This window comes from Coregonus clupeaformis, chromosome 10, assembly GCF_020615455.1.
Source record: "Coregonus clupeaformis isolate EN_2021a chromosome 10, ASM2061545v1, whole genome shotgun sequence".
Classification (NCBI taxonomy): Eukaryota; Metazoa; Chordata; class Actinopteri; order Salmoniformes; family Salmonidae; genus Coregonus; species Coregonus clupeaformis.
In genome coordinates, this window is record NC_059201.1 from 53328649 (window position 1) to 53346688 (window position 18040).

At 43.0% G+C, this 18040-nt stretch overlaps 1 protein-coding gene across 1 annotated transcript in view; it reads right to left on the reverse strand.

The window, feature by feature from the left end:
• Window positions 1-18040, reverse strand: part of LOC121575516 (solute carrier family 2, facilitated glucose transporter member 9) — a 182208-nt gene that overhangs the window by 83920 nt on the left and 80248 nt on the right. The gene's annotated exons all lie outside the window — the stretch shown is intronic.

Genomic DNA, 18040 nt, shown 5'->3' on the forward strand with positions numbered 1-18040 from the left:
CATATACAGTGAGGGGAAAAAAGTATTTGATCCCCTGTTGATTTTGTAAGTTTGCCCACTGACAAAGAAATGATCAGTCTATAATTTTAATGGTAGGTTTATTTGAACAGTGAGAGACAGAATAACAACAAAACAATACAGAAAAACGCATGTCAAAAATGTTAGAAATTGATTTGCATTTTAAATGAGGGAAATAAGTATTTTACCCCCTCTCAATCAGAAAGATTTCTGGCTCCCAGGTGTCTTTTATACAGGTAACAAGGTGAGATTAGGAGCACACTCTTAAAGGGAGTGCTCCTAATCTCAGCTTGTTACCTGTATAAAAGACACCTGTCCACAGAAGCTATCAATCAATCAGATTCCAAACTCTCCACCATGGCCAAGACCAAAGAGCTCTCCAAGGATGTCAGGGACAAGATTGCAGACCTACACAAGGCTGGAATGGGCTACAAGACCATCGCCAAACAGCTTGGTGAGAAGGTGACAACAGTTGGTGCGATTATTCGCAAATGGAAGAAACACAAAAGAACTGTCAATCTCCCTCGGCCTGGGGCTCCATGCAAGATCTCACCTTGTGGAGTTGCAATGATCATGAGAACAGTGAGGAATCAGCCCAGAACTACACGGGAGGATCTTGTCAATGATCTCAAGGCAGCTGGGACCATAGTCACCAAGAAAACAATTGGTAACACATTACGCCGTGAAAGACTGAAATCCTGCAGCGCCCGCAAGGTCCCCCTGCTCAAGAAAGCACATATACAGGCCCGTCTGAAGTTTGCCAATATACATCTGAATGATTCAGAGGAGAACTGGGTGACAGTGTTGTGGTCAGATGAGACCAAAATCGAGCTCTTTGGCATCAACTCAACTCGCTGCGTTGGGAGGAGGAGGAATGCTGCCTATGACCCCAAGAACAACATCCCCACCGTCAAACATGGAGGTGTAAACATCATACTTTGGGGGTGTCTTTCTGCTAAGGGGACAGGACAACTTCACCGCATCAAAGGGACGATGGACGGGCCATGTACCGTCAAATCTTGGGTGAGAACCTCCTTCCCTCAGCCAGGGCATTGAAAATAGGTTGTGGATGGGTATTCCAGCATGACAATGACCCAAAACACACGGCCAAGGCAACAAAGGAGTGGCTCAAGAAGAAGCACATTAAGGTCCTGGAGTGGCCTAGCCAGTCTCCAGACCTTAATCCCATAGAAAATCTGTGGAGGGAGCTGAAGGTTCGAGTTGCAAAACGTCAGCCTCGAAACCTTAATGACTTGGAGAAGATCTGAAAAGATGAGTGGGACAATATCCCTCCTGAGATGTGTGCAAACCTGGTGGCCAACTACAAGAAAAGTCTGACCTCTGTGATTGCCAACAAGGGTTTTGCCACCAAGTACTAAGTCATGTTTTGCAGAGGGGTCAAATACTTATTTCCCTCATTTAAAATGCAAATCAATTTATAACATTTTTGACATGTGTTTTTCTGGATATTTTTGTTGTTATTCTGTCTCTCACTGTTCAAATAAACCGACCATTAAAATTATAGACTGATCATGTCTTTGTCAGTGGGCAGGGGATCAAATACTTTTTTCCCTCACTGTACCATATATAGTGCCTTCGGAAAGTATTACAGCCTTATTCTAAAATTGATTAATTTGTTTTTTTCCCTCATCAATCTACACACAATACCCCATAATGATAATGCAAAAACAGGTTTTTAGACATTTTTGCTAATTTAAAAAAAATTAAAACCAGAAATATCACATTTACATAATTATTCAGACCCTTTACTCAGTACTTTGTTGAAGCCCCTTTGGCAGAAATTACAGCCTCGAGTCTTCTTGGGTATGACGCTACAAGCTTTTAAAAAAATCACTTAAAAAAAAAAGTAGTTTACCTTCGCATGTCTGTCCAAAATAATTCCAGCATCCAAACACTGCACTGCACCTGACAATTTTCCTTCAATTTGAAAGTGGGAGAAAGCATCCGAGCGAGCAAAACAGTGCCCCTCTGCTCAGTGAAACGACCTGTCCTGATTTGTCATAGACGCTTGCTAAAACACTTTAAAGAGCAAGCCTTCCTTCATGACCTGGCCTCTGTAAATAAGTATAGAATCAGCTTGATCCCCTCTGTCGAAGACGCTTGGACCTTCTTTTTTGATCATTTCAATGGTATTGTTAACAAACACGCCCACATAAAGAAAATGAGAATTAAAAACAGGTTCAGCCCCTGGTTCAACCGTGATCTGGGAGAGCTACTCCACCTCAAGAATTCCATTTGGCGAAAGGCTCGGCACATGCATACTCAGGCTGACTGGCTCTCGTTCAGGCAAATTAGAAATAAGTGCACTCAAGCTATCCGGAAGGCCAAAGTTAGTTACTTTAAGGAGCAGTTCTCTCTGTTGGTCTAACCCCAAGAAGTTCTGGAAAACGGTTAAAGACCTGGAGAATAAACCCTCCTCCTCACAGCTACCCATGTCCCTTAATATTGATGATGTGGTTATTACTGACAGGGAGCACATGGCTGAGGTCTGTAATCACCAAGTCATTAACCTCTTAAGGATCTGACCCTTTTTTTCAATTTTCGCCTAAAATGACATACCCAAACCTAACTGCCTGTAGCTCAGGACCTAAGGCAAGGATATGCATATTCTTGATACCATTTTGAAGGAAACACTTAGAAGTTTGTGGAAATGTGAAGTTAATATAGAAGAATATCACACATTAGATCTGGTAAAAGATAATACAAACAAAAAAACATGCATATTTTTTCTCCATCATCTTTGAAATGCAAGGGAAAGGCCACTATACAATATTGCAGTTTAGGCGCAATTTAGATTTTGGCCACTAGATGGCAGCAGTGAATGTGGAAAGTTTCAGATTGATCCAGTGAAGAGTTGTAATACTGGACTATTTTTTATCAAGTCCGCCCAAATGTGCTGAATTGGTCAATTGATACATTTTCAAGTACATAACTACAGAGAACATACAAAAATTAAATGGTAACACAAAATGTAAGATTACACACTCCCAGGAATGGCATACATGATGGATCATTAGCTTATACACTAACTTTCATATATCTAGATGGCTGGGCGGGGTGGGTGTGGAGCCAGAGACAGCAGGGGTTCAAACTGTAGAACCAAGTTCCTACATTTGAATATAAAAATGGATTTTATCAAACAAAACTATGCTACATTTTATCTCTGGGACCCTTAGGATGACAAATCAGAGCAAGATTACTGAATGTAAGTACATTATTTACCTTCAGAGGTGAATGTATCAAACCAGTTGCCGTGATACGTTTTTTGTTGTTGTGCACTCTCCTCAAACAATGGTATTTTTTCACTGTAATAAATGAAATTAAGTGTTATTTGCCACATGAGTCGAATACAACAGGTGTAGACCTTACAGTGAAATGCTTACTTACCAGCCCTTAACCAAACATTCAGTAAAAAAAAGAAAGAAAGTGTTAAGTAAAAAAGAGATAAGTAAAAATAGAAAATAGCAAATAATTAAAGAACAGCAGTAAAATAAAATAACAGTGGCACCCCAATGGTGGAACAAGCTCCCTCACGACGCCAGGACAGCGGAGTCACTGACCACCTTCCGGAGACACTTGAATACCTGGGATAGTATAAAAGTAATCCTTCTATCCCCCCCCACCCCACCACCACCACCACCACCACCACCACCACCACCACAAAAAAAATAAAACTATTAATAATAATAATAACAAAAAAACACATACAAATAAATAAACAACAAAAATAAAAAATCAACAACAATATATATATATATATATAAAACAAATAAATTTAACAAAAATCTCTAAAAAAAAAAAAAATATGTAAAAGGAAAAACAAGAAAAATAGATATAAAAATAAATGTATAATAATAATAATTGTAAAGTGGTTGTCCCACTGGCTATCATAAGGTGAATGCACCAATTTGTAAGTCGCTCTGGATAAGAGCGTCTGCTAAATGACGTAAATGTAATGTAAATGTAAATATATACAGGGGGTACCAGTACAGTCAATGTGCGGGGGCACCGGTTAGTCGAGGTAATTGAGGTAATATGTACATGTGGGTAGAGTTAAAGTGACTATGTATAAATAATAAACAGAGTAGCAGCAGCATAAAAGAGGGGGTTGGGGTGAGGTGGGGTGGGGGGGGCAATGCAAATAGTCTGGGTAGCCATGATTAGCTGTTCAGGAGTCTTATGGCTTGGGGGTAGAAGCTGTTAAGAAGCCTTTTGGACCTAGACTTGGCGCTCCGGTACCACTTGCCATGCGGTAGCAGACGGGTCTGACCTAGAGTATGTGGACAACTACAAATATCTAGGTGTCTGGTTAGACTGTAAACTCTCCTTCCAGACTCACATTAAGAATCTCCAATCCAAAGTTAAATCTAGAATCGGTTTCCTATTTCGCAACAAAGCCTCCTTCACTCATGCTGCCAAACATGCCCTCGTAAAACTGACTATCCTACCGATCCTTGACTTCGGCGATGTCATTTACAAAATAGCCTCCAACACTCTACTCAGCAAATTGGATGTTGTCTATCACAGTGCCATCCGTTTTGTCTCCAAAGCCCCATATAATACCCACCACTGTGACCTGTACGCTCTTGTTGGCTGGTCCTCACTACATATTCGTCGCCAAACCCACTGGCTCCAGGCCATCTATAAATCACTGCTAGGCAAATCCCCGCCTTATCTTAGCTCATTGGTCACCATAGCAACACCCACCCGTAGTTTGCGCTCCAGCGGGTATATCTCACTGGTCATCCCCAAAGCCAACACCTCCTTTGGCCGCAATTCCTTCCAGTTCTCTGCTGCCAATGACTGGAACAAATTGCAAAAATCTCTGAAGCTGGAGACACTTATCTCCCTCACTAACTTTAAGCATCAGTTGTCAGAGCACCTTACCGATCACTGCACCTGTACACAGCCCATCTGAAATTAGCCCGCCCAACTACCTCATCCCTATATTGTTATTTATTTTGCTCATTTGTACCCCAGTATCTCTATTTGCACATCATCTCTTGCACATCATTCCAGTGTTAATACTAAATTGTAATTATTTTGCACTATAGCCTATTTTATTGCCTTACCTCCATAACTTGCTAAATTTGCACACTGTATATTATATGTATTTCTGTTGTATTTTTGACTTTGTTTTGTTTTTTACCCCATATGTAACTCTGTGTTGTTGTTTTTATCGCACTGCTTTGCTTTATCTTAGCCAGGTCGCAGTTGTAAATGAGAACTTGTTCTCAACTGGTTTACCTGGTTAAATAAAGGTGAAAAAAAAAAAAAAAAAAAAGAGAGAACAGTCTATGACTAGGGTGGCTGGAGTCTTTCACAATTTTTAGGGCCTTCCTCTGACACCACCTGGTATAGAAGTCCTGGATGGCAGGAAGCTTGGCCCCAGTGATGTACTGGGCCGTACACACAACCCTCTCTAGTGCCTTATGGTCGGAGGCCAAGCAGTTGCCATACCAGGTGGTGATGCAACCAGTCAGGATGCTCTCGATGGTGCAGCTGTATAACATTTTGAGGATCTGAGGACCCATGCTAAATCTTTTCAGTCTCCTGAGGGGGAATAGGCTTTGTCGTGCCCTCTTCACGACTGTCTTGGTGTGTTTGGACCATGATAGTTTGTTGGTGATGTGGACACCAAGGAACTTGAAGCTCTCAACCTGTTCCACTACAGCCCTGTCAATGAGAATGGGGGCGTGCTCAGCCCTCTTTTTTTTCCTGTAGTCCACAATCATCTCCTTTGTCTTGATCACGTTGAAGGAGAGGTTATTATCCTGGCACCACATGGCCAGGTCTCTGACCTCCTCCCTATAGGCTGTCTCATCGTTGTCGGTGACCAGGCCTACCACTGTTGTGTTGTCAGCAAACTTAATGATGGTGTTGGAGTCGTGCCTGGCCATGCAGTCATGGGTGAACAGGGAGTACAGGAGGGGACTGAGCACGCACCCCTGAGGGGCCCCCGTGTTGAGGATCAGCGTGGCAGATGTGTTGTTACCTACCCTTACCACCTTGGGGCGGCCTGTCCGGAAGTCCAGGATCCAGTTGCAGAGGGAGGTGTTTAGTCCCAGGGTCCTTAGCTTAGTGATGAGCTTTGAGGGCACTATGATGTTGAACGATGAGCTGTAGTCAATGAATAGCATTCTCACGTAGGTGTTCCTCTTGTCCAGGAGGGAAAGGGCAGTGTGGAGCGCATTAAAGATTGCATCGACTGTGGATCTGTTGGGGCAGTATGCAAATTGGAGTGGGTCTAGGGTTTCTGAGATAATGGTGTTTATGTGAGCCATGACCAGCCTTTCAAAGCACTTCATGGCTACAGACGTGAGTGCTATGGGTTGGTAGTCATTTAGGCAGGTTAGCTTAGTGTTCTTGGGCACAGGGACTATGGTGGTCTGCTTGAAACTTGTTGGTATTACAGAATCAGTCAGGGACATGTTGAAAATGTCAGTGAAGACACTTGCCAGTTGGTCAGCGCATGCTCGGAGTACACATCCTGATAATCTGTCTGGCCCTGTGGCCTTGTAAATGTTGACCTGCTAAAAAGTCTTACTCACATCGGCTACGGAGAGCGTGATCACAGTCATCCGGAACAGATGATGCTCTCATGCATGCTTCAGTTGCTTGCCTCGAAGCGAGCATAGAAGTGATTTAGCTCGTCTGGTAGACTTGTGTCACTGGGCAGCTCGCGGCCTGCTTCCCTTTGTAGTTTGTAATAGTTTTCGAGCCCTGCCACATCCGACGAGCATCAGAGCTGGTGTAGTACGATTCAATCTTAGTCCTGTATTGACTCTTTGCCTGTTTGATGATTCGTCGGAGGGCATAGCGGGATTTCTTATAAGCGTCCGGGTTAGAGTCCCGTTCCTCGAAAGCGGCAGCTCTACCCTTTAGCTCAGTGCGGATGTTGCCTGTAATCCATGGCTTTTGTTTGGGGTATGTACGTACGGTCACTGTGGGGACGACGTCATCGATGCAGTTATTGATGAAGCCAGTGACTGATGTGGTGTACTCCTCAATAGCTACTGTAAATTGGACAGTGCAGTTAGATTAACAAGAATTTAAGCTTTCTGCCCATATAAGACATGTCTGTCCTGGAAAGTTTGCTGTTACTTACAACAGTCATGCTAATCACATTAACGCACGTTAGCTCAACCGTCCCGTATACGGGACATCGATCCCGTAGAGGTTAAGTCAGGATTCCTATTTGACTCAGCCATGCCTCATTGCCCGTCCAGCATTTCCTCATCTCCCACCCCTTCTAATGCGACTAGCAACGATGCTCCTCCCTCTTTTTCCCCTGCCCCGCTACAGAGTTTTTCCCTGTAGGCAGTCACAGAGTCTGAGGTGCTAAAGGAGCTCCTTAAACTTGACCCCAAAAAACATCTGGGTGATGGTTTAGATCCTTTCTTCTTTAAGGTTGCAGCCCCTATCATCGCCAAACCTTTTTAACCTGTCTCTCCTCTCTGGGGAGGTTCCCATTGCTTGGAAGGCAGCCACGGTGCGTCCTTTATTTAAAGGGGGAGATCAAGCTGATCCAGCTGTTATAGGCCAATTTCTATTTTGCCCTGTTTATCAGAAGTGTTGGAAAAACTTGTCAATAATCAACTGACTGGCTTTCTTGATGTCTATAGTGTTCTATCTGGTATGCAATCTGGTTTCCGCTCAGGTTATGGATGTGTCACTGCAACCTTAAAGGTCCTAAATGATGTCACCATTGCCCTTGATTCTAAGCAATGTTGTGCTGCTATGTTTATTGACTTGGCCAAAGCTTTTGATATGGTAGACCATTCCATTCTTGTGGGCCGGCTAAGAAGTATTGGTGTCTCTGAAGGGTCTTGGCCTGGTTTGCTAACTACCTCTCTCAAAGAGTTCAGTGTATAAAGTCACAACATCTGCTGTCTCAGCCACTGCCTGTCACCAAGGGAGTACCCCAAGGCTCAATCCTAGGCCACACGCTCTTCTCAATTTACATCAACAACATAGCTCAGGCAGTAGGAAGCTCTCTCATCCATTTACATGCAGATCATACAGTCTTATACTCAGCTGGCCCCTCCCCGGATTTTGTGTTAAATGCTCTACAACAAAGCTTTCTTAGTGTCCAACAAGCTTTCTCTGCCCTTAACCTTGTTCTGAACACCTCCAAAATAAAGGTAATGTGGTTTGGTAAGAAGAATGCCCCTCTCCCCACCGGTGTGATTATTACCTCTGAGGGTTTAGAGCTTGAGGTAGTCACCTCATACAACTACTTTGAGTATGGCTAGACGGTACACCGTCCTTCTCTCAGCACATATCAAAGCTGCAGGCTAAGGTTAAATCTAGACCTGGTTTCCTCTGTCATAATCGCTCCTCTTTCACCCCAGCTGCCAAACTAACCCTGATTCAGATGACCATCCTACCAATGCAAGATTACGGAGACATAATTTATAGATCGGCAGGTAAGGGTGCTCTCGAGCGGCTAGATGTTCTTTACCATTCGGCCATCAGATTTGCCACCAATCCCTCCTTATAGGACACATCACTGCACTCTATACTCCTCTGTAAACTGGTCATCTCTGTATACCCGTCACAAGACCCACTGGTTGATGCTTATTTATAAAACCCCCGCTATCTGAGATACCTACTGCAGCCCTCATCCTCCACATACAACACCCGTTCTGCCAGTCACATTCTGTTTAAGGTCCCCAAAGCACACACATCCCTGGGTTGCTCCTCTTTTCAGTTCGCTGCAGCTAGCGACTGGAACGAGCTGCAAAGAATACTCAAACTGGACAGTTTTATCTCCATCTCTTCATTCAAAGACTCAATCATGGACACTCTTACTGACAGTTGTAGCTGCTTCGCGTGATGTATTGTTGTCTCTACCTTCATGCCTTTGTGCAGATGTCTGTGCCCAATAATGTTTGTACCATGTTTTGTGCTGCTACCATGTTGTGCTGCTGCCATGTTGTGTTGCTACCATGTTGTTGTCATATGGTGTTGCTACCATGCTGTGTTGTCATGTGTTGCTGCCATGCTATGATGTTGTCTTAGGTCTCTCTTTATGTAGTGTTGTGTTGTCTCGCTTGTCATGATTGTTTTGTCCTATATTTGTATTTTTTATCCCAGCTCCCGTCCCCGCAGGAGGCCTTTTGCCTTTTGGTAGGCCGTCACTGTAAATAAGAATTTGTTCTTAACTGACTTGCCTAGTTAAATAAAGGTTAAATAAAATAAATACAAACATGTAGCTCATTTATCTGATGCTGTTTGGCAAAAAAGAGCATGACATGCCATACTCTTTATGGCCAGACAGTATCAGATACATGGGCTACACACAGTGGTGGAAAAAGTACCCAATTGTCAAAGTAAAGATACTGTACCTTAATAGAAAATGACTCAAGTAAAAGTGAAAGTCACCCAGTAAAACACTACTTGAGTAAAGGTCTAAAAGTATTTGGTTTTAAATATAATAAAGTATCAAAAGTAAATGTAATTGCTAAAATAAACGTAAGTATCAAAAGTAAAAGTATAAATAATTTCACATTCCTTAGATTAAGCAAACCAGACGGCACGATTTTCTTGATTTTTAAATTTACGGATAGCCTGGAGCACACTCCAACAATCAGACATAATTTACAAACGAAGCATTTGTGTTTCGTGAGTCCGCCAAATCAGAGGCAGTAGGGATGACCAGGGATGTTCTCTTGAGAATTGTGTGAATTGGACCATTTTCCTGCCATGCTATGCATCCGAAATCTAACAACTACTTTTGGCTTTCAAGGAAAATGTATGGAGTAAAAAGTACATTATTTTATTTAGGAATGTAGTGGAGTAAAAGTAAAATGTGTAAAAATGTGTTTATATAAATAGCAAAAATACAGATACCTCACAAAACTACAATGATAACATTCAGCTAGCAGGCTATACGCTACATCGGCAGGACAGAACGGCTGACTCTGGTAAGACAAGGGGTGGCGGTCTGTGTATATTTGTAAACAACAGCTGGTGCACAAAATCAAATACTAAGGAAGTCTCGAGGTTTTGCTCGCCTGAGGTAGAGTATCTTATGATAAGCTGTAGACCACACTATTTACCAAGAGAGTTTTCATCTATATTTTTCATAGCTGTCTATTTACCACCACAAACCAATGCTGGCATTAAGATTGCACTGAATGAGTTGTACAAGGCCATTAATCAACAGGAAAACGCTCATCCAGATGCAGCGCTCCTAGTGGCCGGGGACTTTAATGCAGGGAAACTTAAATCCGTTCTACCTAATTTCTACCAGCATGTTAAATGTGCAACCAGAGGGAAAAAAAACTCTAGACCACCTTTACTCCACACACAGAGACGCATACAAAGCTCTCCCTCGCCCTCCATTTGGCAAATCTGACCATAACTCTATCCTCCTGATTCCTGCTTATAAGCAAAAACTAAAGCAGGAAGCACCAGTGACTCGGTTAATAAAAAAGTGGTCAGATGACGCAGATGCTAAGCTACAGGACTGTTTTGCTAGCACAGACTGGAACATGTTCCGGGATTCTTCAGACAGCATTGAGGAGTACACCACATCAGTCACTGGCTTCATCAATAAGTGCATCGATGATGTCGTCCCCACAGTGACCGTACATACATACCCCAACCAGAAGCCATGGATTACAGGAAACATCCGCACTGAGCTAAAGGGTAGAGCTGCCGCTTTCAAGGAACGGGACTCTAACCCGGACGCTTATAAGAAATCCCGCTATGACCTCCGACGAACCATCAAACAGGCAAAGAGTCAATACAGGTCTAAGATTGAATCGTACTACACTGGCTCTGACGCTCGTCGGATGTGGCAGGGCATGAAAACTATTACAGACTACAAAGGGAAGCACAGCCGCGAGCTGCCCAGTGACACAAGCCTACCAGACGAAGCTAAACCACTTCTATGCTCGCTTCGAGGCAAGCAACACTGAAGCATGCATGAGAGCACCAGCTGTTCCGGATGACTATGTGATCACGCTCTCCGTAGCCGATGTGAGTAAGACTTTTAAGCAGGTCAACATTGACAAGGCCGCAGGGCCAGACGGATTACCAGGACGTGTACTCCGAGCATGTGCTGACCAACTGGCAAGTGTCTTCACTGACATTTTCAACATGTCCCTGACTGAGTCTGTAATACCAACATGTTTCAAGCAGACCACCATAGTCCCCGTGCCCAAGGACTCTAAGATAACCTGCCTAAATGACTACCGCACTGACGTCTGTAGCCATGAAGTGCTTTGAAAGGCTGGTCATGGCTCACATCAACAGCATTATCCCAGAAACCCTAGACCCACTCCAATTTGCATACCGCCCCAACAGATCCACAGATGATGCAATCTCTATTGCACTCCACACTGCCCTTTCCCACCTGGACAAGAGGAACACCTACGTGAGAATGCTATTCATTGACTACAGCTCAGCATTCAACACCATAGCGCCCTCTAAGCTCATCACTAAGCTAAGGATCCTGGGACTAAACACCTCCCTCTGCAACTGGATCCTGGACTTCCTGACGGGCCGCCCCCAGGTGGTAAGGGTAGGTAACAACACATCTGCCACACTGATCCTCAACACGGGGGCCCCTCAGGGGTGCGTGCTCAGTCCCCTCCTGTACTCTCTGTTCACCCATGACTGCATGGCCAGGCACGACTCCAACACCATCATTAAGTTTGCCGACGACACAACAGTGGTAGGCCTGATCACCGACAACGATGAGACAGCCTATAGGGAGGAGGTCAGAGATCTGGCCGTGTGGTGCCAGGACAACAACCTCTCCCTCAACGTGACCAAGACAAAGGAGATGATTGTGGACTACAGGAAAAAAAAGAGGACTGAGCACGCCCCCATTCTCATCGACAGGGCTGTAGTGGAACAGGTTGAGAGCTTTAAGTTCCTTGGTGTCCACATCACCGACGAACTATCATGGTCCAAACACACCAAGACAGTCGTGAAGAGGGCACGACAAAGCCTATCCCCCCTCAGGAGACTAAAAAGATTTGGCATGGGTCCTCAGATCCTCAAAAAATTCTACAGCTGCACCATCGAGAGCATCCTGACTGGTTGCATCACCGCCTGGTATGGCAACTGCTTGGCCTCCGACCGCAAGGCACTACAGAGGGTAGTGCGTACGGCCCAGTACATCACTGGGGCAAAGCTTCCTGCCATCCAGGACCTCTATACCAGGCGGTGCCAGAGGAAGGCCCTCAAAATTGTCAAAGACTCCAGCCACCCTAGTCATAGACTGTTCTCTCTGCTACCGCACGGCAAGCGGTACCGGAGTGCCAAGTCTAGGTCCAAAAGACTTCTCAACAGCTTCTACCCCCAAGCCATAAGACTCCTGAACAGCTAATCATGGCTACCCGGACTATTTGCACTTCCCCCCCAACCCATCCTTTTTACGCTGCTGCTACTCTGTTAAGTATTTATGCATAGTCACTTTAACTCTACCCACATGTACATATTACCTCAACTACCTCAACTAGCCGGTGCCCCCGCACATTGACTCTGCAACGGTACCCCCCATGTATATATAGCCTCCCTACTGTCACTTTATTTTACTTCTGCTCTTTTTTCTCTCAACACTTTTTTTGTTGTTGTTGTTTTATTTTTACTTTTTTGTTTAAAATAAATGCACTGTTGGTTAAGGGCTGTAAGTAAGCATTTCACTGTAATGTCTGCACCTGTTGTATTCGGCGCATGTGACCAATAAAATGTGATTTGATTTGATTTGAACTATTACTTGAAAGTATTTTTACCTAAGGACTTTACACTACTGGCTACACATACTGAGACAGAGGGGCATTGTTTCGCTCACTCGGATGCTTTATCTGAGATTGATGTGTCTTTCTGTCGGCGTGTGTCTCGGTCCAAAAAAGTATCAAATTTTAAATATTTGATTTTAACGGACAAGGAGGTACAGTAGGGCGGGCCAGGCCACCTAAGGCCCGCCCATAACGCCAGTCCTGCCTTCACACTAATATATTTGAACCCTAGCCAAGGGGGTCTCAAGCTTTTGACACAGGACTTTTCCTGAAGGCTTAGCAATACGCTTTGATTAAAGTCTGATTTCCCCAAGGCCAAAAGCCAAGAGACACTAACCTGAACGCCGCCTTTCATGTTTTAAAACGTAGCTATCTCAACTACAAAACAAAGGATGTAACCTAGCATTGTGGATGGCCCACTCATTTTTAAAGGGATTCACTTTCTGCTCCGTCAGGTTGAACTGTCAAATGCTTCAACACCCTGTACCCAGCAGCTGGCATTTATATTATGAATAGGCCCTTTCTCTCACTCCCCAGTCCATTGCCTCTAATCCAATAAACACATTAGAAGTGATGCATTATAAACAATGGAGCCCAAAAGCTGTCTATCTCCTCAAATCCCTTTTTCTTCTGACAGTCACGTATGAGAGTGACACATCAATAACTGATCAAGTGCAATCAGGTGTGGATTGTGGCTATGGATGGTCTGCTGCCACCAGACAATGGAACCACCTATCCGTACTGACAGCAGAAGAGAAGTAATCCAGGAACTTTCTAATGAAATCCAAGAGGCCAGCTGCCACTGAATAACAGCACAATGGATCAGTTTAATTGCATGAGAAGATGGGAAGCAGAGAGAAAGAATCAATCACAATGTTGTCAATAACACGCTGCATAGACGACACACATGGCGCTGCAATGAAATTATGTTTTGTATCCTTTGGGTAATATTGGTTATAATAGGTATTTCCCATCTTGCACTGCATTTGAGACCATGATTGCATTTATTTTACGAGCACACTATAGGTTTCTCATCCATTCTGATGAGTTTCTCATCCATCCATTCATATTCAAAGTATTTTAATAGGAGACAAAACTTTTTGTACATGTGAACTATGTTTTCTTCTATATTGTAAACCTACCATCAACTGCAAAGTCTCAAAATTCTCGAACGGTCGAACTCTTGTTGCCTCAATGTATAAAATATCATAAAATAACTTTTTTAATCTCTTTATTTATTGTGGACCTTCTACTAATGAAGCCAATAAACGGCAGAGCACTTTTAAGTTAAAGGCCTCTCTGTGCCGCCTGGCCTTAATATGGAGGATATTGATCCTGGTCAAAACATTGAGGCCTGTCTGTACAGCCTTTTAATTAGTCAAATAACTGTTTTAGTACGTTTGTTGCAGTAAAGTGTTCAATTACTTTTGCTAGTGCAAAAAGCTCTTAGCATAAATGTAAAAAGGGACTCTCGATGGTAGGGTTGACGACTTGTGTTGACGGCAGTAGACATTAGTGTCAGCTAGCAAACCTCGTCACAACAGGGATCTTTTTCTGTCTGCCCTCCATTATATACAGTTCAAGTCGGAAGTTTACATACACTTAGGTTGGAGTCATTAAAACTCGTTATTCAACCACTCCACAAATTTCTTGTTAACAAACTATAGTTTTGGCATGTCGGTTAGGACATCTACTTTGTGCATGACACAAGTCATTTTTCCAACAATTGTTTACAGACAGATTATTTCACTTATAATTCACTGTATCACAATTCCAGTGGGTCAGACGTTTACATACACTAAGTTGACTGTGCCTTTAAACAGCTTGGAAAATTGGCTTTAGAAGCTTCTGATAGGCTAATTGACATCATTTGAGTCAATTGGAGGTGTACCTGTAGATATATTTCAAGGCCTACCTTCAAACTCAGTGCCTCTTTGCTTGACATCATGGGAAAATCAAAAGAAATCAGCCAAGACCTCAGAAAAAAAATTGTAGACCTCCACAAGTCTGGTTCATCCTTGGGAGCAATTTCCAAACGCCTGAAGGTACCATGTTCATCTGTACAAACAATAGTACGCAAGTATAAACACCCTGGGACCACGCAGCCGTCATACCGCTCAGGAAGGAGATGCGTTCTGTCTCCTAGAGATGAACGTACTTTGGTGCGAAAAGTGCAAATCAATCCCAGAACAACAGCAAAGGACCTTGTGAAGATGCTGGAGGAAACCGGTACAAAACTATCTATATCCACAGTAAAACGAGTCCTTTATCGACATAACCTGAAAGGCCGCTCAGCAAGGAAGAAGTCACTGCTCCAAAACTGCCATAAAAAAGCCAGACTTCGGTTTGCATCTGCACATGGGGACAAAGATCGTACCTTTTGGGGAAATGTAATCTGGTCTGATGAAACAAAAAAATAACTGTTTGGCCATAATGACCATCGCTATGTTTGGAGGAAAAAGGGGTTTGCTTGCAAGCCGAAGAACACCATCCCAACCGTGAAGCACGGGGGTGGCCGCATCATGCTATGGGGGTGCTTTGCTGCAGGAGGGACTGGTGCACTTCACAAAATAGATGGCATCATGAGGAAGGAAAAGTATGTGGATATATTGAAGCAACATCTCAACACATCAGTCAGGAAGTTACAGCTTGGTTGCAAATGGGTCTTCCAAATGGACAATGACCCCAAGCATACTTCCAAAGTTGTGGCAAAATGGCTTAAGGACAACAAAGTCAAGGTATTGGAGTGGCCATCACAAATCCCTGACCTCAATCCTATAGAACATTTGTGGGCAGAACTGAAATAGCGTGTGCGAGCAAGGAGGCCTACAAACCTGACTCAGTTACACCAGCTCTGTCAGGAGGAATGGGCCAAAATTCACCCAACTTATTGTGGAAAGCTTGTGGAAGGCTACCTGAAACGTTTGACCCAAGTTAAACAATTTAAAGGCAATGCTACCAAATACTAATTGAGTGTATGTAAACTTCTGAACCACTGGGAATGTGATGAAATAAATAAAAGCTGAAATAAATAATTCTCTCTACTATTATTCTGACATTTCACATTCTTAAAATAAAGTGGTGATCCTAACTGACCTAAAACAGGGAATTTTTACTAGGATTAACTGTCAGGAATGGTGAAAAACTGAATTTAAATGTATTTGGTTAAGGTGTATGTAAACTTCCGACTTCAACTGTACCTGTGTCCAACAAACAGAGGTGCAATTTTGCATTTCAAGCAAATAAATGTCTAAGTGACTAATGGAAAAGTCGTACTGTAGTATATTGCTGGAGGGTTCAGTAGGACCTATTGTGTAGAGCACTATTGTTACGCACCTGAAAGCTGACACTTTCTTTGATAAGCTTTTTGAAAAAGAAATGTTTAGTATGATAATTACATTTTACATTACATTTTAGTCATTTAGCAGACGCTCTTATCCAGAGCGACTTACAGTTAGTGAATACATTATTTTTTATTTTTTTATACTGGCCCCCCGTGGGAATCAAACCCACAACCCTGGCGTTGCAAACGCCATGCTCTATCAACTGAGCTACATTCCCTCCCCTACCCTGCCGGCCATTCCCTCCCCTACCCTGGACGACGCTGGGCCAATTGTGCGCCGCCCATGAGTCTCCCGGTCACGGCCGGCTTCGACAGAGCCTGGATTCGAACCAGGATCTCTAGTGGCACAGTTAGCACTGCGATGCAGTGCCTTAGACCACTGCGCCACTCAGGAGTAATGATAATGATAATGATTCTCAATCTCTTTCAGACATGGCCTAGTCTCATAGACTAGACGTAACATAGTAAATGTAAATCCAGGACACTGAAATGAGTATGATATGTTATGTTTGGTATGGTTACATAAGACAGATTGTTGCTTAAGGCAAACATTTAAGTAGGGTGGTTGGTCGGGGTGGATGGTTAGGTTGTGAGTTCAAATCTAATCACGGACAACTTTAGCATTTTAGCTAATTAGCAACTTAAACTACTTACTACTTTTTAGCTACTTTACAACTACTTAGCATGTTAGCTAACACTTCCCCTAACCCTAACCTTAACCCTTCCACTAACCCTAACCTAACTCTTAAACTTAAACTTAACCCTAACCCCTAGCCTAGCTAATGTTAGCCAGCTAGCTAACGTTAGGCACCTAGCTAGAATTCGTAACATTTCATAATTTTTTAGCAAATTGGTAACATATTGTACTTTTGAAAATTCGTAACAAATTGTATGTTTTGCAAATTCGTAACATATAATTCAAATTGTAATTCGTAATGTATCATACGAAATGGGTGATGGACATCCACAAATTAATACATACCATACCAAACGTGACATATCATACTAAATAAAGTGTCTCTGCTTTACGTACAGAATAAGACAAAATGCTCTGAGACCAGGTTGAGGCCTGATGCAACGGCAAGTTAAAACATAGCCTATCTGAAGTGCTGCCTTTTCCCCATTATATATTTTCTATTAGATGTGGATACAGCCTTATCAGACCAAAATGATACCCCGAAGATCAATAGGTTGATGATTTTGAACATATGCATATCAAATCAGCTGCAGATGGGAAGGAGAACATTATGATAAAATACCAAGTGATCTAAATCTTACATGAAATGTATGCATAATGCATGAGGAATATACACTGCAGTACATGAACAGCAGAACACATTAACGGACAGTGTAATAATGTCTATTGCGGCCTGTAGGTTTTCACTCCATGCCTAATCTAGCGCACCTGATTCTAATAATTAGCTTGGTAATAAAATGAATCAGGTTAGTTACAACTGGGGTTGGATTGAAAACCTACAGGAGGGTAGCTGTGTACGTACAGGGTTGGAGAGCCCAGGTCCCGGTTACCCAAAAAGCATCTTAACGCTAAGTTCATCGTTATAATCTTCGTAGGAGCATCGTTAAATATCCGAGCTGTTTCCCAAAATCCATCGTTATTAACGTTACACTTGAAAACGCTCGTAATCTAACGCCTGCCTCAGACCACTCGTAGAACAACTAAGTGCATTGTTAGATGTTTTTTTCCCCTCCCATGTCACTTAATATACAGAAGATCTCCGCTAAACATAGAATCACATGGTTGATCCTTCTCTCTGTGATAACCGATAACTTCAGAACAAAAGTTGACTACAAATACGAATTTGCCAATGTCTTTGCAATTGATACGAACAAGCAACATATTAAAATATTATTAAAATGGAAACCGAGATGACTGCATTCA